The sequence below is a fragment of the Mycteria americana genome, unplaced genomic scaffold (genome assembly GCF_035582795.1).
Source record: "Mycteria americana isolate JAX WOST 10 ecotype Jacksonville Zoo and Gardens unplaced genomic scaffold, USCA_MyAme_1.0 Scaffold_41, whole genome shotgun sequence".
Taxonomy (NCBI): Eukaryota; Metazoa; Chordata; class Aves; order Ciconiiformes; family Ciconiidae; genus Mycteria; species Mycteria americana.
The window spans coordinates 924,625-946,641 of record NW_027445628.1 but is presented as its reverse complement, the minus strand read 5'-3'; positions in this window follow the sequence as shown (position 1 = coordinate 946,641).

The following is a 22,017-nucleotide window of genomic DNA, read 5'->3' as shown; positions in this document are numbered from 1 at the left end:
CACAGACATTCACGCTATGCAAAAGCTTTGGTTGGTTATGATGCAACAATGCCTATGTGACTCTGGCCGAGCCCGGCTGCCAAATTCGAAACGTCCAGAGATTGCGCCCACACGAAAGCTGCCAGCACTGAAAGGTCTACCTTGTTTTCACTGTCCCTTGGAACTGCATTCGCTGCCGCACAGACATTTGCGCTCTGCAAAAGCCTTGGTTGGTTATGATGCAACAATGCCTATGTGACTGTCGCAGAACCCGGCTGCCAAATTCGAAACGTCCAGCGATTGCGTCCACACGAAAGCTTCCAGCACTGAAAGCTATACCTGGTTTTCACTGTCCCTTGGAACTGCATTCGCTGTTGCACAGACATTCGCGCTCTGCAAATGCCTTGGTTGGTTATGATGCAACAATGCCTATGTGACTGTCGAAGAGCCCGGCTGCCAAATTCGAAACGTCCAGCGATTGCGCCCACACGAAAGCTGCCAGCACTGAAAGCTCTACCTGGTTTTCACTGTCCCTTGGAACTGCATTCGCTGCCGCACAGACATTCGTGCTCTGCAAGATGTTTGGTTGGTTATGATGCAACAATGCCTATGTGACTGTCGCAGAGCCCGGCTGCCAAATTCGAAACGTCCAGCGATTGCGCCCACACGAAAGCTGCCAGCACTGAAAGGTCTAACTGGTTTTCACTGTCCCTTGGAACTGCATTCGCTGCCGCACAGACATTCACGCTATGCAAAAGCTTTGGTTGGTTATGATGCAACAATGCCTATGTGACTGTCGCAGAGCCCGGCTGCCAAATTCGAAACGTCCAGAGATTGCGCCCACACGAAAGTTCCCAGCACTGAAAGCTCTACCTGGTTTTCACTGTCCCTTGGAACTGCATTCGCTGCCGCACAGACATTTGTGCTCTGCAAGAGCTTTGGTTGGTTATGATGCAACAATGCCTATGTGACTGTCGCAGAGCCCGGCTGCCAAATTCGAAACGTCCAGCGATTGCGTCCACACGAAAGCTGCCAGCACTGAAAGGTCTACCTGGTTTTCACTGTCCCTTGGAACTGCATTCGCTGCCGCACAGACATTCGCGCTCTGCAAGAGCTTTGGTTGGTTATGATGCAACAATGCCTATGTGACTGTCGAAGAGCCCGGCTGCCAAATTCGAAACGTCCAGCGATTGCGCCCACACGAAAGCTGCCAGCACTGAAAGCTCTACCTGGTTTTCACTGTCCCTTGGAACTGCATTCGCTGCCGCACAGACATTCGTGCTCTGCAAGATGTTTGGTTGGTTATGATGCAACAATGCCTATGTGACTGTCGCAGAGCCCGGCTGCCAAATTCGAAACGTCCACCGATTGCGCCCACACGAAAGCTGCCAGCACTGAAAGCTCTACCTGGTTTTCACTGTCCCTTGGAACTGCATTCGCTGCCGCACAGACATTCACTCTCTGCAAGATGTTTGGTTGGTTATGATGCAACAATGCCTATGTGACTGTCGCAGAGCCCGGCTGCCAAATTCGAAACGTCCCGCGATTGCGCCCACACGAAAGCTGCCAGCACTGAAAGGTCTAACTGGTTTTCACTGTCCCTTGGAACTGCATTCGCTGCCGCACAGACATTCACGCTATGCAAAAGCTTTGGTTGGTTATGATGCAACAATGCTTATGTGACTCTGGCCGAGCCCGGCTGCCAAATTCGAAACGTCCCGCGATTGCGCCCAGACGAAAGCTGCCAGCACTGAAAGGTCTACCTGGTTTTCACTGTCCCTTGGAACTGCATTCGCTGCCGCACAGACATTCACGCTATGCAAAAGCTTTGGTTGGTTATAATGCAACAATGCCTATGTGACTCTGGCAGAGCCCGGCTGCCAAATTCGAAACGTCCAGCGATTGCGCCCACACGAAAGCTGCCAGCACTGAAAGCTCTACCTGGTTTTCACTGTCCCTTGGAACTGCATTCGCTGCCGCACAGACATTCGCGCTCTGCAAATGCCTTGGTTGGTTATGATGCAACAATGCCTATGTGACTGTCGAAGAGCCCGGCTGCCAAATTCGAAACGTCCAGCGATTGCGCCCACACGAAACCTGCCAGCACTGAAACCTCTACCTGGTTTTCACTGTCCCTTGGAACTGCATTCGCTGCCGCACAGACATTCGTGCTCTGCAAGAGCTTTGGTTGGTTATGATGCAACAATGCCTATGTGACTGTCGCAGAGCCCGTCTGCCAAATTCGAAACGTCCACCGATTGCGCCCACACGAAAGCTGCCAGCACTGAAAGCTCTACCTGGTTTTCACTGTCCCTTGGAACTGCATTCGCTGCCGCACAGACATTCACTATCTGCAAGATGTTTGGTTGGTTATGATGCAACAATGCCTATGTGACTGTCGCAGAGCCCGGCTGCCAAATTCGAAACGTCCCGCGATTGCGCCCACACGAAAGCTGCCAGCACTGAAAGGTCTAACTGGTTTTCACTGTCCCTTGGAACTGCATTCGCTGCCGCACAGACATTCGCGCTCTGCAAATGCCTTGGTTGGTTATGATGCAACAATGCCTATGTGACTGTCGCAGAACCCGGCTGCCAAATTCGAAACGTCCAGCGATTGCGCCCACACGAAAGCTTCCAGCACTGAAAGCTCTACCTGGTTTTCACTGTCCCTTGGAACTGCATTCGCTGCCGCACAGACATTCGCGCTCTGCAAAAGCCTTGGTTGTTTATGATGCAACAATGCCTATGTGACTCTGGCCGAGCCCAGTTGCCAAATTCGAAACGTCCAGCGATTGCGCCCACACGAAAGCTGCCAGCACTGCAAGCTCTACCTGGTTTTCACTGTCCCTTGGAACTCCATTCGCTGCCGCACAGACATTCGTGCTCTGCAAGATGTTTGGTTGGTTATGATGCAACAATGCCTATGTGACTGTCGCAGAGCCCGGCTGCCAAATTCGAAACGTCCAGAGATTGCGCCCACACGAAAGCTGCCAGCACTGAAAGGTCTACCTGGTTTTCACTGTCCCTTGGAACTGCATTCGCTGCCGCACAGACATTTGCGCTCTGCAAGACATTTTGTTGGTTATGATGCAACAATGCCTATGTGACTGTCGAAGAGCCCGGCTGCCAAATTCGAAACGTCCAGCGATTGCGCCCACACGAAAGCTGCCAGCACTGAAACCTCTACCTGGTTTTCACTGTCCCTTGGAACTGCATTCGCTGCCGCACAGACATTCGTGCTCTGCAAGATGTTTGGTTGGTTATGATACAACAATGCCTATGTGACTGTCGCAGAGCCCGGCTGCCAAATTCGAAACGTCCACCGATTGCGCCCACACGAAAGCTGCCAGCACTGAAAGCTCTACCTGGTTTTCACTGTCCCTTGGAACTGCATTCGCTGCCGCACAGACATTCACTCTCTGCAAGATGTTTGGTTGGTTATGAAGCAACAATGCCTATGTGACTGTCGCAGAGCCCGGCTGCCAAATTCGAAACGTCCCGCGATTGCGCCCACACGAAAGCTGCCAGCACTGAAAGGTCTAACTGGTTTTCACTGTCCCTTGGAACTGCATTCGCTGCCGCACAGACATTCACGCTATGCAAAAGCTTTGGTTGGTTATGATGCAACAATGCTTATGTGACTCTGGCCGAGCCCGGCTGCCAAATTCGAAACGTCCCGCGATTGCGCCCAGACGAAAGCTGCCAGCACTGAAAGGTCTACCTGGTTTTCACTGTCCCTTGGAACTGCATTCGCTGCTGCACAGACATTCACGCTATGCAAAAGCTTTGGTTGGTTATAATGCAACAATGCCTATGTGACTCTGGCCGAGCCCGTCTGCCAAATTCGAAACGTCCCGCGATTGCGCCCACACGAAAGCTGCCAGCACTGAAAGGTCTACCTGGTTTTCACTGTCCCTTGGAACTGCATTCACTGCCGCACAGACATTCGCGCTCTGCAAAAGCCTTGGTTGTTTATGATGCAACAATGCCTACGTGACTCTGGCAGAGCCCAGCTGCCAAATTCGAAACGTCCCGCGATTGCGCCCACACGAAAGCTGCCAGTACTGAAAGGTCTACCTGGTTTTCACTGTCCCTTGGAACTGCATTCGCTGCCACACAGACATTCGCGCTCTGCAAAAGCCTGGGTTAGTTATGATGCAACAATGCCTATGTGACACTCACAGAGTCCGGCTGCCAAATTCGAAACGTCCAGCGATAGCGCCCACACGAAAGCTGCCAGCACTGCAAGCTCTACCTGGTTTTCACTGTCCCTTGGAACTGCATTCGCTGCCGCACAGACATTCGCGCTCTGCAAATTCCTTGGTTGGTTATGATGCAACAATTCCTATGTGACTCTGGCAGAGCCCGGCTGCCAAATTCGAAACGTCCAGCGATAGCGCCCACACGAAAGCTGCCAGCACTGCAAGCTCTACCTGGTTTTCACTGTCCCTTGGAACTGCATTCGCTGCCGCACAGACATTCGCGCTCTGCAAATGCCTTGGTTGGTTATGATGCAACAATGCCTATGTGACTGTCGCAGAGCCCGGCTGCCAAATTCGAAACGTCCAGAGATTGCGCATACACGAAAGCTCCCAGCACTGAAAGGTCTACCTGTTTTTCACTGTCCCTTGGAACTGCATTCGCTGCCGCACAGACATTCACGCTATGCAAAAGCTTTGGTTGGTTATGATGCAACAATGCCTATGTGACTCTGGCCGAGCCCGGCTGCCAAATTCGAAACGTCCCGCGATTGCGCCCAGACGAAAGCTGCCAGCACTGAAAGGTCTACCTGGTTTTCACTGTCCCTTGGAACTGCATTCGCTGCCGCACAGACATTCACGCTATGCAAAAGCTTTGGTTGGTTATAATGCAACAATGCCTATGTGACTCTGGCCGAGCCCGGCTGCCAAATTCGAAACGTCCAGCGATTGCGCCCACACGAAAGCTGCCAGCACTGAAAGCTCTACCTGGTTTTCACTGTCCCTTGGAACTGCATTCGCTGCCGCACAGACATTCGCGCTCTGCAAATGCCTTGGTTGGTTATGATGCAACAATGCCTATGTGACTGTCGAAGAGCCCGGCTGCCAAATTCGAAACGTCCAGCGATTGCGCCCACACGAAACCTGCCAGCACTGAAACCTCTACCTGGTTTTCACTGTCCCTTGGAACTGCATTCGCTGCCGCACAGACATTCGTGCTCTGCAAGAGCTTTGGTTGGTTATGATGCAACAATGCCTATGTGACTGTCGCAGAGCCCGTCTGCCAAATTCGAAACGTCCACCGATTGCGCCCACACGAAAGCTGCCAGCACTGAAAGCTCTACCTGGTTTTCACTGTCCCTTGGAACTGCATTCGCTGCCGCACAGACATTCACTATCTGCAAGATGTTTGGTTGGTTATGATGCAACAATGCCTATGTGACTGTCGCAGAGCCCGGCTGCCAAATTCGAAACGTCCCGCGATTGCGCCCACACGAAAGCTGCCAGCACTGAAAGGTCTAACTGGTTTTCACTGTCCCTTGGAACTGCATTCGCTGCCGCACAGACATTCGCGCTCTGCAAATGCCTTGGTTGGTTATGATGCAACAATGCCTATGTGACTGTCGCAGAACCCGGCTGCCAAATTCGAAACGTCCAGCGATTGCGCCCACACGAAAGCTTCCAGCACTGAAAGCTCTACCTGGTTTTCACTGTCCCTTGGAACTGCATTCGCTGCCGCACAGACATTCGCGCTCTGCAAAAGCCTTGGTTGTTTATGATGCAACAATGCCTATGTGACTCTGGCCGAGCCCAGTTGCCAAATTCGAAACGTCCAGCGATTGCGCCCACACGAAAGCTGCCAGCACTGCAAGCTCTACCTGGTTTTCACTGTCCCTTGGAACTCCATTCGCTGCCGCACAGACATTCGTGCTCTGCAAGATGTTTGGTTGGTTATGATGCAACAATGCCTATGTGACTGTCGCAGAGCCCGGCTGCCAAATTCGAAACGTCCAGAGATTGCGCCCACACGAAAGCTGCCAGCACTGAAAGGTCTACCTGGTTTTCACTGTCCCTTGGAACTGCATTCGCTGCCGCACAGACATTTGCGCTCTGCAAGACATTTTGTTGGTTATGATGCAACAATGCCTATGTGACTGTCGAAGAGCCCGGCTGCCAAATTCGAAACGTCCAGCGATTGCGCCCACACGAAAGCTGCCAGCACTGAAACCTCTACCTGGTTTTCACTGTCCCTTGGAACTGCATTCGCTGCCGCACAGACATTCGTGCTCTGCAAGATGTTTGGTTGGTTATGATACAACAATGCCTATGTGACTGTCGCAGAGCCCGGCTGCCAAATTCGAAACGTCCACCGATTGCGCCCACACGAAAGCTGCCAGCACTGAAAGCTCTACCTGGTTTTCACTGTCCCTTGGAACTGCATTCGCTGCCGCACAGACATTCACTCTCTGCAAGATGTTTGGTTGGTTATGATGCAACAATGCCTATGTGACTGTCGCAGAGCCCGGCTGCCAAATTCGAAACGTCCCGCGATTGCGCCCACACGAAAGCTGCCAGCACTGAAAGGTCTAACTGGTTTTCACTGTCCCTTGGAACTGCATTCGCTGCCGCACAGACATTCACGCTATGCAAAAGCTTTGGTTGGTTATGATGCAACAATGCTTATGTGACTCTGGCCGAGCCCGGCTGCCAAATTCGCAACGTCCCGCGATTGCGCCCAGACGAAAGCTGCCAGCACTGAAAGGTCTACCTGGTTTTCACTGTCCCTTGGAACTGCATTCGCTGCTGCACAGACATTCACGCTATGCAAAAGCATTGGTTGGTTATAATGCAACAATGCCTATGTGACTCTGGCCGAGCCCGTCTGCCAAATTCGAAACGTCCCGCGATTGCGCCCACACGAAAGCTGCCAGCACTGAAAGGTCTACCTGGTTTTCACTGTCCCTTGGAACTGCATTCACTGCCGCACAGACATTCGCGCTCTGCAAAAGCCTTGGTTGTTTATGATGCAACAATGCCTACGTGACTCTGGCAGAGCCCAGCTGCCAAATTCGAAACGTCCCGCGATTGCGCCCACACGAAAGCTGCCAGTACTGAAAGGTCTACCTGGTTTTCACTGTCCCTTGGAACTGCATTCGCTGCCACACAGACATTCGCGCTCTGCAAAAGCCTGGGTTAGTTATGATGCAACAATGCCTATGTGACACTCACAGAGTCCGGCTGCCAAATTCGAAACGTCCAGCGATAGCGCCCACACGAAAGCTGCCAGCACTGCAAGCTCTACCTGGTTTTCACTGTCCCTTGGAACTGCATTCGCTGCCGCACAGACATTCGCGCTCTGCAAATTCCTTGGTTGGTTATGATGCAACAATTCCTATGTGACTCTGGCAGAGCCCGGCTGCCAAATTCGAAACGTCCAGCGATAGCGCCCACACGAAAGCTGCCAGCACTGCAAGCTCTACCTGGTTTTCACTGTCCCTTGGAACTGCATTCGCTGCCGCACAGACATTCGCGCTCTGCAAATGCCTTGGTTGGTTATGATGCAACAATGCCTATGTGACTGTCGCAGAGCCCGGCTGCCAAATTCGAAACGTCCAGAGATTGCGCATACACGAAAGCTCCCAGCACTGAAAGGTCTACCTGTTTTTCACTGTCCCTTGGAACTGCATTCGCTGCCGCACAGACATTCACGCTATGCAAAAGCTTTGGTTGGTTATGATGCAACAATGCCTATGTGACTCTGGCAGAGCCCGGATGCCAAATTCGAAACGTCCCGCGATTGCGCCCAGACGAAAGCTGCCAGCACTGAAAGGTCTACCTGGTTTTCACTGTCCCTTGGAACTGCATTCGCTGCCGCACAGACATTCACGCTATGCAAAAGCTTTGGTTGGTTATAATGCAACAATGCCTATGTGACTCTGGCCGAGCCCGGCTGCCAAATTCGAAACGTCCAGCGATTGCGCCCACACGAAAGCTGCCAGCACTGAAAGCTCTACCTGGTTTTCACTGTCCCTTGGAACTGCATTCGCTGCCGCACAGACATTCGCGCTCTGCAAATGCCTTGGTTGGTTATGATGCAACAATGCCTATGTGACTGTCGAAGAACCCGGCTGCCAAATTCGAAACGTCCAGCGATTGCGCCCACACGAAACCTGCCAGCACTGAAACCTCTACCTGGTTTTCACTGTCCCTTGGAACTGCATTCGCTGCCGCACAGACATTCGTGCTCTGCAAGAGCTTTGGTTGGTTATGATGCAACAATGCCTATGTGACTGTCGCAGAGCCCGTCTGCCAAATTCGAAACGTCCACCGATTGCGCCCACACGAAAGCTGCCAGCACTGAAAGCTCTACCTGGTTTTCACTGTCCCTTGGAACTGCATTCGCTGCCGCACAGACATTCACTATCTGCAAGATGTTTGGTTGGTTATGATGCAACAATGCCTATGTGACTGTCGCAGAGCCCGGCTGCCAAATTCGAAACGTCCCGCGATTGCGCCCACACGAAAGCTGCCAGCACTGAAAGGTCTAACTGGTTTTCACTGTCCCTTGGAACTGCATTCGCTGCCGCACAGACATTCGCGCTCTGCAAATGCCTTGGTTGGTTATGATGCAACAATGCCTATGTGACTGTCGCAGAACCCGGCTGCCAAATTCGAAACGTCCAGCGATTGCGCCCACACGAAAGCTTCCAGCACTGAAAGCTCTACCTGGTTTTCACTGTCCCTTGGAACTGCATTCGCTGCCGCACAGACATTCGCGCTCTGCAAAAGCCTTGGTTGTTTATGATGCAACAATGCCTATGTGACTCTGGCCGAGCCCAGTTGCCAAATTCGAAACGTTTAGCGATTGCGCCCACACGAAAGCTGCCAGCACTGCAAGCTCTACCTGGTTTTCACTGTCCCTTGGAACTCCATTCGCTGCCGCACAGACATTCGTGCTCTGCAAGATGTTTGGTTGGTTATGATGCAACAATGCCTATGTGACTGTCGCAGAGCCCGGCTGCCAAATTCGAAACGTCCAGAGATTGCGCCCACACGAAAGCTGCCAGCACTGAAAGGTCTACCTGGTTTTCACTGTCCCTTGGAACTGCATTCGCTGCCGCACAGACATTTGCGCTCTGCAAGACATTTTGTTGGTTATGATGCAACAATGCCTATGTGACTGTCGAAGAGCCCGGCTGCCAAATTCGAAACGTCCAGCGATTGTGCCCACACGAAACCTGCCAGCACTGAAAGGTCTACCTGGTTTTCACTGTCCCTTGGAACTGCATTCGCTGCCGCACAGACATTCGTGCTCTGCAAGAGCTTTGGTTGGTTATGATGCAACAATGCCTATGTGACTGTCGCAGAGCCCGGCTGCCAAATTCGAAACGTCCAGCGATTGCGTCCACACGAAAGCTTCCAGCACTGAAAGCTCTACCTGGTTTTCACTGTCCCTTGGAACTGCATTCGCTGTCGCACAGACATTCGCGCTCTGCAAATGCCTTGGTTGGTTATGATGCAACAATGCCTATGTGACTGTCGAAGAGCCCGGCTGCCAAATTCGAAACGTCCAGCGATTGCGCCCACACGAAAGCTGCCAGCACTGAAAGCTCTACCTGGTTTTCACTGTCCCTTGGAACTGCATTCGCTGCCGCACAGACATTCGTGCTCTGCAAGATGTTTGGTTGGTTATGATGCAACAATGCCTATGTGACTGTCGCAGAGCCCGGCTGCCAAATTCGAAACGTCCCGCGATTGCGCCCACACGAAAGCTGCCAGCACTGAAAGCTCTACCTGGTTTTCACTGTCCCTTGGAACTGCATTCGCTGCCGCACAGACATTCACGCTATGCAAAAGCTTTGGTTGGTTATGATGCAACAATGCCTATGTGACTGTCGCAGAGCCCGGCTGCCAAATTCGAAACGTCCAGAGATTGCGCCCACACGAAAGCTCCCAGCACTGAAAGCTCTACCTGGTTTTCACTGTCCCTTGGAACTGCATTCGCTGCCACACAGACATTTGCGCTCTGCAAGAGCTTTGGTTGGTTATGATGCAACAATGCCTATGTGACTGTCGCAGAGCCCAGCTGCCAAATTCGAAACGTCCAGCGATTGCGTCCACACGAAAGCTGCCAGCACTGAAAGCTCTACCTGGTTTTCACTGTCCCTTGGAACTGCATTCGCTGCCGCACAGACATTCGCGCTCTGCAAGAGCTTTGGTTGGTTATGATGCAACAATGCCTATGTGACTGTCGAAGAGCCCGGCTGCCAAATTCGAAACGTCCAGCGATTGCGCCCACACGAAAGCTGCCAGCACTGAAACCTCTACCTGGTTTTCACTGTCCCTTGGAACTGCATTCGCTGCCGCACAGACATTCGTGCTCTGCAAGATGTTTGGTTGGTTATGATACAACAATGCCTATGTGACTGTCGCAGAGCCCGGCTGCCAAATTCGAAACGTCCACCGATTGCGCCCACACGAAAGCTGCCAGCACTGAAAGCTCTACCTGGTTTTCACTGTCCCTTGGAACTGCATTCGCTGCCGCACAGACATTCACTCTCTGCAAGATGTTTGGTTGGTTATGATGCAACAATGCCTATGTGACTGTCGCAGAGCCCGGCTGCCAAATTCGAAACGTCCCGCGATTGCGCCCACACGAAAGCTGCCAGCACTGAAAGGTCTAACTGGTTTTCACTGTCCCTTGGAACTGCATTCGCTGCCGCACAGACATTCACGCTATGCAAAAGCTTTGGTTGGTTATGATGCAACAATGCTTATGTGACTCTGGCCGAGCCCGGCTGCCAAATTCGAAACGTCCCGCGATTGCGCCCAGACGAAAGCTGCCAGCACTGAAAGGTCTACCTGGTTTTCACTGTCCCTTGGAACTGCATTCGCTGCTGCACAGACATTCACGCTATGCAAAAGCTTTGGTTGGTTATAATGCAACAATGCCTATGTGACTCTGGCCGAGCCCGTCTGCCAAATTCGAAACGTCCCGCGATTGCGCCCACACGAAAGCTGCCAGCACTGAAAGGTCTACCTGGTTTTCACTGTCCCTTGGAACTGCATTCACTGCCGCACAGACATTCGCGCTCTGCAAAAGCCTTGGTTGTTTATGATGCAACAATGCCTACGTGACTCTGGCAGAGCCCAGCTGCCAAATTCGAAACGTCCCGCGATTGCGCCCACACGAAAGCTGCCAGTACTGAAAGGTCTACCTGGTTTTCACTGTCCCTTGGAACTGCATTCGCTGCCACACAGACATTTGCGCTCTGCAAAAGCCTGGGTTAGTTATGATGCAACAATGCCTATGTGACACTCACAGAGTCCGGCTGCCAAATTCGAAACGTCCAGCGATAGCGCCCACACGAAAGCTGCCAGCACTGCAAGCTCTACCTGGTTTTCACTGTCCCTTGGAACTGCATTCGCTGCCGCACAGACATTCGCGCTCTGCAAATTCCTTGGTTGGTTATGATGCAACAATTCCTATGTGACTCTGGCAGAGCCCGGCTGCCAAATTCGAAACGTCCAGCGATAGCGCCCACACGAAAGCTGCCAGCACTGCAAGCTCTACCTGGTTTTCACTGTCCCTTGGAACTGCATTCGCTGCCGCACAGACATTCGCGCTCTGCAAATGCCTTGGTTGGTTATGATGCAACAATGCCTATGTGACTGTCGCAGAGCCCGGCTGCCAAATTCGAAACGTCCAGAGATTGCGCATACACGAAAGCTCCCAGCACTGAAAGGTCTACCTGTTTTTCACTGTCCCTTGGAACTGCATTCGCTGCCGCACAGACATTCACGCTATGCAAAAGCTTTGGTTGGTTATGATGCAACAATGCCTATGTGACTCTGGCAGAGCCCGGATGCCAAATTCGAAACGTCCAGCGATTGCGCCCACACGAAAGCTGCCAGCACTGAAAGCTCTACCTGGTTTTCACTGTCCCTTGGAACTGCATTCGCTGCCGCACAGACATTCGCGCTCTGCAAATGCCTTGGTTGGTTATGATGCAACAATGCCTATGTGACTGTCGCAGAGCCCGGCTGCCAAATTCGAAACGTCCAGAGATTGCGCATACACGAAACCTCCCAGCACTGAAAGGTCTACCTGTTTTTCACTGTCCCTTGGAACTGCATTCGCTGCCGCACAGACATTCACGCTATGCAAAAGCTTTGGTTGGTTATGATGCAACAATGCCTATGTGACTCTGGCAGAGCCCGGATGCCAAATTCGAAACGTCCAGCGATTGCGCCCACACGAAAGCTGCCAGCACTGAAAGCTCTACCTGGTTTTCACTGTCCCTTGGAACTGCATTCGCTGCCGCACAGACATTTGCGCTCTGCAAGAGCTTTGGTTTGTTATGATGCAACAATGCCTATGTGACTGTCGCAGAGCCCGGCTGCCAAATTCGAAACGTCCAGCGATTGCGCCCATACGAAAGCTGCCAGCACTGAAAGGTCTACCTGGTTTTCACTGTCCCTTGGAACTGCATTCGCTGCCGCACAGACATTCGCGCTCTGCAAATGCCTTGTTTGGTTATGATGCAACAATGCCTATGTGACTGTCGCAGAGCCCGGCTGCCAAATTCGAAACGTCCAGAGATTGCGCCCACACGAAAGCTCCCAGCACTGAAAGGTCTAACTGGTTTTCACTGTCCCTTGGAACTGCATTCGCTGCCGCACAGACATTCACGCTATGCAAAAGCTTTGGTTGGTTATGATGCAACAATGCCTATGTGACTCTGGCCGAGCCCGGCTGCCAAATTCGACACGTCCAGCGATAGCGCCCACACGAAAGCTGCCAGCACTGAAAGCTCTACCTGGTTTTCACTGTCCCTTGGAACTGCATTCGCTGCTGCACAGACATTCACGCTATGCAAAAGCTTTGGTTGGTTATAATGCAACAATGCCTATGTGACTCTGGCCGAGCCCGTCTGCCAAATTCGAAACGTCCCGCGATTGCGCCCACACGAAAGCTGCCAGCACTGAAAGGTCTACCTGGTTTTCACTGTCCCTTGGAACTGCATTCACTGCCGCACAGACATTCGCGCTCTGCAAAAGCCTTGGTTGTTTATGATGCAACAATGCCTACGTGACTCTGGCAGAGCCCAGCTGCCAAATTCGAAACGTCCCGCGATTGCGCCCACACGAAAGCTGCCAGTACTGAAAGGTCTACCTGGTTTTCACTGTCCCTTGGAACTGCATTCGCTGCCACACAGACATTCGCGCTCTGCAAAAGCCTGGGTTAGTTATGATGCAACAATGCCTATGTGACACTCACAGAGTCCGGCTGCCAAATTCGAAACGTCCAGCGATAGCGCCCACACGAAAGCTGCCAGCACTGCAAGCTCTACCTGGTTTTCACTGTCCCTTGGAACTGCATTCGCTGCCGCACAGACATTCGCGCTCTGCAAATTCCTTGGTTGGTTATGATGCAACAATTCCTATGTGACTCTGGCAGAGCCCGGCTGCCAAATTCGAAACGTCCAGCGATAGCGCCCACACGAAAGCTGCCAGCACTGCAAGCTCTACCTGGTTTTCACTGTCCCTTGGAACTGCATTCGCTGCCGCACAGACATTCGCGCTCTGCAAATGCCTTGGTTGGTTATGATGCAACAATGCCTATGTGACTGTCGCAGAGCCCGGCTGCCAAATTCGAAACGTCCAGAGATTGCGCATACACGAAAGCTCCCAGCACTGAAAGGTCTACCTGTTTTTCACTGTCCCTTGGAACTGCATTCGCTGCCGCACAGACATTCACGCTATGCAAAAGCTTTGGTTGGTTATGATGCAACAATGCCTATGTGACTCTGGCAGAGCCCGGATGCCAAATTCGAAACGTCCAGCGATTGCGCCCACACGAAAGCTGCCAGCACTGAAAGCTCTACCTGGTTTTCACTGTCCCTTGGAACTGCATTCGCTGCCGCACAGACATTCGCGCTCTGCAAATGCCTTGGTTGGTTATGATGCAACAATGCCTATGTGACTGTCGCAGAGCCCGGCTGCCAAATTCGAAACGTCCAGAGATTGCGCATACACGAAACCTCCCAGCACTGAAAGGTCTACCTGTTTTTCACTGTCCCTTGGAACTGCATTCGCTGCCGCACAGACATTCACGCTATGCAAAAGCTTTGGTTGGTTATGATGCAACAATGCCTATGTGACTCTGGCAGAGCCCGGATGCCAAATTCGAAACGTCCAGCGATTGCGCCCACACGAAAGCTGCCAGCACTGAAAGCTCTACCTGGTTTTCACTGTCCCTTGGAACTGCATTCGCTGCCGCACAGACATTTGCGCTCTGCAAGAGCTTTGGTTTGTTATGATGCAACAATGCCTATGTGACTGTCGCAGAGCCCGGCTGCCAAATTCGAAACGTCCAGCGATTGCGCCCATACGAAAGCTGCCAGCACTGAAAGGTCTACCTGGTTTTCACTGTCCCTTGGAACTGCATTCGCTGCCGCACAGACATTCGCGCTCTGCAAATGCCTTGTTTGGTTATGATGCAACAATGCCTATGTGACTGTCGCAGAGCCCGGCTGCCAAATTCGAAACGTCCAGAGATTGCGCCCACACGAAAGCTCCCAGCACTGAAAGGTCTAACTGGTTTTCACTGTCCCTTGGAACTGCATTCGCTGCCGCACAGACATTCACGCTATGCAAAAGCTTTGGTTGGTTATGATGCAACAATGCCTATGTGACTCTGGCCGAGCCCGGCTGCCAAATTCGACACGTCCAGCGATAGCGCCCACACGAAAGCTGCCAGCACTGAAAGCTCTACCTGGTTTTCACTGTCCCTTGGAACTGCATTCGCTGCCGCACAGACATTCGCGCTCTGCAAAAGCCTTGGTTGTTTATGATGCAACAATGCCTATGTGACTCTGGCCGAGCCCAGCTGCCAAATTCGAAACGTCCCGCGATTGCGCCCAGACGAAAGCTGCCAGCACTGAAAGGTCTACCTGGTTTTCACTGTCCCTTGGAACTGCATTCGCTGCCGCACAGACATTCGCGCTCTGCAAAAGCTTTGGTTGGTTATGATGCAACAATGCCTATGTGACTCTGGCCGAGCCCAGCTGCCAAATTCGAAACGTCCCGCGATTGCGCGCAGACGAAAGCTGCCAGCACTGAAAGGTCTGCCTGGTTTTCACTGTCCCTTGGAACTGCATTCGCTGCCGCACAGACATTCGCGCTCTGCAAATGCCTTGGTTGGTTATGATGCAACAATTCCTATGTGACTGTTGCAGAGCCCGGCTGCCAAATTCGAAACGTCCAGCGATTGCGCCCACACGAAAGCTGCCAGCACTGAAAGGTCTACCTTGTTTTCACTGTCCCTTGGAACTGCATTCACTGCCGCACAGACATTCGCGCTCTGCAAAAGCCTGGGTTAGTTATGATGCAACAATGCCTATGTGACTCTGGCCGAGCCCGGCTGCCAAATTCGAAACGTCCAGAGACTGCGCCCACACAAAAGCTGCCAGCACTGAAAGCTCTACCTGGTTTTCACTGTCCCTTGGAACTGCATTCGCTGCCACACAGACATTTGTGCTCTGCAAGACCTTTGGGTGGTTATGATGCAACAATGCCTATGTGACTGTCGAAGAGCCCGGCTGCCAAATTCGAAACGTCCAGCGATTGCGCCCACACGAAAGCTGCCAGCACTGAAAGCTCTACCTGGTTTTCACTGTCCCTTGGAACTGCATTCGCTGCCGCACAGACATTCGTGCTCTGCAAGAGCTTTGGTTGGTTATGATGCAACAATGCCTATGTGACTGTCGCAGAGCCCGGCTGCCAAATTCGAAACGTCCACCGATTGCGCCCACACGAAAGCTGCCAGCACTGAAAGCTCTACCTGGTTTTCACTGTCCCTTGGAACTGCATTCGCTGCCGCACAGACATTCGCGCTCTGCAAAAGCCTTGGTTGTTTATGATGCAACAATGCCTATGTGACTCTGGCCGAGCCCAGTTGCCAAATTCGAAACGTCCAGCGATTGCGCCCACACGAAAGCTGCCAGCACTGCAAGCTCTACCTGGTTTTCACTGTCCCTTGGAACTCCATTCGCTGCCGCAGAGACATTCGTGCTCTGCAAGATGTTTGGTTGGTTATGATGCAACAATGCCTATGTGACTGTCGCAGAGCCCGGCTGCCAAATTCGAAACGTCCAGAGATTGCGCCCACACGAAAGCTCCCAGCACTGAAAGGTCTAACTGGTTTTCACTGTCCCTTGGAACTGCATTCGCTGCCGCACAGACATTCACGCTATGCAAAAGCTTTGGTTGGTTATGATGCAACAATGCCTATGTGACTCTGGCCGAGCCCGGCTGCCAAATTCGACACGTCCAGCGATAGCGCCCACACGAAAGCTGCCAGCACTGAAAGCTCTACCTGGTTTTCACTGTCCCTTGGAACTGCATTCGCTGCCGCACAGACATTCGCGCTCTGCAAAAGCCTTGGTTGTTTATGATGCAACAATGCCTATGTGACTCTGGCCGAGCCCAGCTGCCAAATTCGAAACGTCCCGCGATTGCGCCCAGACGAAAGCTGCCAGCACTGAAAGCTCTACCTGGTTTTCACTGTCCCTTGGAACTGCATTCGCTGCCGCACAGACATTTGCGCTCTGCAAGAGCTTTGGTTGGTTATGATGCAACAATGCCTATGTGACTGTCGCAGAGCCCGGCTGCCAAATTCGAAACGTCCAGCGATTGCGCCCAGACGAAAGCTGCCAGCACTGAAAGCTCTACCTGGTTTTCACTGTCCCTTGGAACTGCATTCGCTGCCGCACAGACATTCAAGCTATGCAAAAGCTTTGGTTGGTTATGATGCAACAATGCCTATGTGACTGTCGCAGAGCCCGGCTGCCAAATTCGAAACGTCCAGCGATTGCGCCCACACGAAAGCTGCCAGCACTGAAACCTCTACCTGGTTTTCACTGTCCCTTGGAAATGCATTCGCTGCCGCACAGACATTCGTGCTCTCCAAGATGTTTGGTTGGTTATGATGCAACAATGCCTATGTGACTGTCGCAGAGCCCGGCTGCCAAATTCGAAACGTCCACCGATTGCGCCCACACGAAAGCTGCCAGCACTGAAAGCTCTACCTGGTTTTCACTGTCCCTTGGAACTGCATTCGCTGCCGCACAGACATTCGCGCTCTGCAAATGCCTTGGTTGGTTATGATGCAACAATGCCTATGTGACTGTCGCAGAACCCGGCTGCCAAATTCGAAACGTCCAGCGATTGCGCCCACACGAAAGCTGCCAGCACTGAAAGCTCTACCTGGTTTTCACTGTCCCTTGGAACTCCATTCGCTGCCGCACAGACATTCACGCTATGCAAAAGCTTTGGTTGGTTATGATGCAACAATGCCTATGTGACTCTGGCCGAGCCCGGCTGCCAAATTCGAAACGTCCAGAGATTGCGCCCACACGAAAGCTGCCAGCACTGAAAGGTCTACCTTGTTTTCACTGTCCCTTGGAACTGCATTCGCTGCCGCACAGACATTTGCGCTCTGCAAAAGCCTTGGTTGGTTATGATGCAACAATGCCTATGTGACTGTCGAAGAGCCCGGCTGCCAAATTCGAAACGTCCAGCGATTGCGCCCACACGAAAGCTGCCAGCACTGAAAGCTCTACCTGGTTTTCACTATCCCTTGGAACTGCATTCGCTGCCGCACAGACACTCGCGCTCTGCAAAAGCCTTGGTTGTTTATGATGCAACAATGCCTATGTGACTCTGGCCGAGCCCGGCTGCCAAATTCGAAACGTCCAGCGATTGCGCCCACACGAAAGCTGCCAGCACTGAAAGCTATACCTGGTTTTCACTGTCCCTTGGAACTGCATTCGCTGCCGCACAGACATTTGCGCTCTGCAAGAGCTTTGGTTGGTTATGATGCAACAATGCCTATGTGACTGTCGCAGAGCCCGGCTGCCAAATTCGAAACGTCCAGCGATTGCGCCCAGACGAAAGCTGCCAGCACTGAAAGCTCTACCTGGTTTTCACTGTCCCTTGGAACTGCATTCGCTGCCGCACAGACATTCAAGCTATGCAAAAGCTTTGGTTGGTTATGATGCAACAATGCCTATGTGACTGTCGCAGAGCCCGGCTGCCAAATTCGAAACGTCCAGCGATTGCGCCCACACGAAAGCTGCCAGCACTGAAACCTCTACCTGGTTTTCACTGTCCCTTGGAAATGCATTCGCTGCCGCACAGACATTCGTGCTCTCCAAGATGTTTGGTTGGTTATGATGCAACAATGCCTATGTGACTGTCGCAGAGCCCGGCTGCCAAATTCGAAACGTCCACCGATTGCGCCCACACGAAAGCTGCCAGCACTGAAAGGTCTACCTGGTTTTCACTGTCCCTTGGAACTGCATTCGCTGCCGCACAGACATTCGCGCTCTGCAAATGCCTTGGTTGGTTATGATGCAACAATGCCTATGTGACTGTCGCAGAACCCGGCTGCCAAATTCGAAACGTCCAGCGATTGCGCCCACACGAAAGCTGCCAGCACTGAAAGCTCTACCTGGTTTTCACTGTCCCTTGGAACTGCATTCGCTGCCGCACAGACATTCACGCTATGCAAAAGCTTTGGTTGGTTATGATGTAACAATGCCTATGTGACTCTGGCCGAGCCCGGCTGCCAAATTCGAAACGTCCCGCGATTGCGCCCACACGAAAGCTGCCAGCACTGAAAGCTCTACCTGGTTTTCACTGTCCCTTGGAACTGCATTCGCTGCCGCACAGACATTCGTGCTCTGCAAGAGCTTTGGTTGGTTATGATGCAACAATGCCTATGTGACTGTCGCAGAGCCCGGCTGCCAAATTCGAAACGTCCAGCGATTGCGCCCACACGAAAGCTGCCAGCACTGAAAGCTCTACCTGGTTTTCACTGTCCCTTGGAACTGCATTCGCTGCCGCACAGACATTCGCTCTCTGCAAGATGTTTGGTTGGTTATGATGCAACAATGCCTATGTGACTGTCGCAGAGCCCGGCTGCCAAATTCGAAACGTCCCGCGATTGCGCCCACACGAAAGCTGCCAGCATGAAAGGTCTACCTGGTTTTCACTGTCCCTTGGAACTGCATTCGCTGCCGCACAGACATTCGCGCTCTGCAAAAGCCTTGGTTAGTTATGATGCAACAATGCCTATGTGACTCTGGCAGAGCCCAGATGCCAAATTCGAAACGTCCCGCGATTGCGCCCACACGAAAGCTGCCAGCACTGAAAGCTCTACCTGGTTTTCACTGTCCCTTGGAACTGCATTCGCTGCCGCACAGACATTCGCGCTCTGCAAAACCTTTGGTTGGTTATGATGCATCAATGCCTATGTGACTGTCGCAGAGCCTGGCTGCCAAATTCGAAACGTCCAGCGATTGCGCCCACACGAAAGCTGCCAGCACTGAAAGCTCTACCTGGTTTTCACTGTCCCTTGGAACTGCATTCGCTGCCGCACAGACATTCGCGCTCTGCAAGAGCTTTGGTTGGTTATGATGCAACAATGCCTATGTGACTCTGGCAGAGCCCGGCTGCCAGATTCGAAACGTCCAGCGATTGCGCCCACACGAAAGCTGCCAGCACTGAAAGCTCTACCTGGTTTTCACTGTCCCTTGGAACTGCATTCGCTGCCGCACAGACATTCGCGCTCTGCAAATGCCTTGGTTGGTTATGATGCAACAATGCCTATGTGACTCTGGCAGAGCCCGGCTGCCAAATTCGAAACGTCCAGCGATTGCGCCCACACGAAAGCTGCCAGCACTGCAAGCTCTACCTGGTTTTCACTGTCCCTTGGAACTGCATTCGCTGCCGCACAGACATTCGCGCTCTGCAAATGCCTTGGTTGGCTATGATGCAACAATGTCTATGTGACTCTGGCAGAGCCCGGCTGCCAAATTTGAAACGTCCAGCGATTGCGCCCATACGAATAATGCAAGCACTGCAAGCTCTACCTGGTTTTCACTGTCCCTTGGAACTGCATTCGCTGCCGCACAGACATTCGCGCTATGCAAAAGCCTTGGTTGGTTATGATGCAACAATGCCTATGTGACTCTGGCAGAGCCCAGCTGCCAAATTCGAAACGTCCCGCGATTGCGCCCACACGAAAGCTGCCAGCACTGAAAGGTCTACCTGGTTTTCACTGTCCCTTGGAATTGCATTCGCTGCTGCACAGACATTCGCGCTCTGCAAAAGCCTTGGTTGGTTATGATGCAACAATGCCTATGTGACTGTCGCAGAGCCCGGCTGCCAAATTCGAAACGTCCAGTGATTGCGCCCACACGAAAGCTCCCAGCACTGAAAGCTCTACCTGGTTTTCACTGTCCCTTGGAACTGCATTCGCTGCCGCACAGACATTCACGCTATCCGGAGCTTTGGTTGGTTATGATGCAACAATACCTACGTGACTGTCACAGAGCCCGGCTGCCAAATTCGAAACGTCCAGCGATTGCGTCCACACGAAAGCTTCCAGCACTGAAAGCTCTACCTGGTTTTCACTGTCCATTGGAACTGCATTCGCTGCCGCACAGACATTCGCGCTCTGCAAATGCCTTGGTTGGTTATGATGCAACAATGCCTATGTGACTGTCGCAGAGCCCGGCTGCCAAATTCGAAACATCCAGAGATTGCGCCCACACGAAAGCTGCCAGCACTGAAAGGTCTAACTGGTTTTCACTGTCCCTTGGAACTGCATTCGCTGCCGCGCAGACATTCACGCTCTGCAAGACCTTTGGTTGGTTATGATGCAACAATGCCTATGTGACTCTGGCCGAGCCCGGCTGCCAAATTCGAAACGTCCAGCGATTGCGCCCATATGAAAGCTGCCAGCACTGAAAGCTCTACCTGGTTTTCACTGTCCCTTGGAACTGCATTCGCTGCCGCGCAGACATTCGCGCTCTGCAAATGCCTTGGCTGATTATGATGCAACAATACCTATGTGACTCTGGCAGAGCCCGGCTGCCAAATTCGAAACGTCCCGCGATTGCGCCCACACGAAAGCTGCCAGCACTGAAAGCTCTACCTGGTTTTCACTGTCCCTTGGAACTGCATTTGCTGCCGCACAGACATTCGCGCTCTGCAAGACCTTTGGTTGGTTATGATGCAACAATGCCTATGTGACTCTGGCCGAGCCCGGCTGCCAAATTCGAAACGTCCCGCGATTGCGCCCACACGAAAGCTGCCAGCACTGAAAGCTCTACCTGGTTTTCACTGTCCCTTGGAACTGCATTCGCTGCCGCACAGACATTCACGCTCTGCAAAACCTTTTGTTGGGTATGATGCAACAATGCCTATGTGACTCTGGCAGAGTCCGGCTGCCAAATTCGAAACGTCCCGCGATTGCGCCCACACGAAAGCTGCCAGCACTGAAAGCTCTACCTGGTTTTCACTGTCCTTTGGAACTGCATTCGCTGCCGCACAGACAGTCGCGCTCTGCAAAACCTTTGGTTGGTTATGATGCAACAATGCCTATGTGACTGTCGCAGAGCCTGGCTGCCAAATTCGAAACGTCCAGCGATTGCGCCCACACGAAAGCTGCCAGCACTGAAAGCTCTACCTGGTTTTCACTGTCCCTTGGAACTGCATTCGCTGCCGCACAGACATTTGTGCTCTGCAAGACCTTTGGTTGGTTATGATGCAACAATGCCTATGTGACTGTCGAAGAGCCCGGCTGCCAAATTCGAAACGTCCAGCGATTGCGCCCACACGAAAGCTGCCAGCACTGAAAGCTCTACCTGGTTTTCACTGTCCCTTGGAACTGCATTCGCTGCCGCACAGACATTCGTGATCTGCAAGAGCTTTGGTTGGTTATGATGCAACAATGCCTATGTGACTGTCGCAGAGCCTGGCTGCCAAATTCGAAACGTCCAGCGATTGCGCCCACACGAAAGCTGCCAGCACTGAAAGCTCTACCTGGTTTTCACTGTCCCTTGGAACTGCATTCGCTGCCGCACAGACATTCGCTCTCTGCAAGAGCTTTGGTTGGTTATGATGCAACAATGCCTATGTGACTGTCGAAGAGCCCGGCTGCCAAATTCGAAACGTCCAGCGATTGCGTCCACACGAAAGCTGCCAG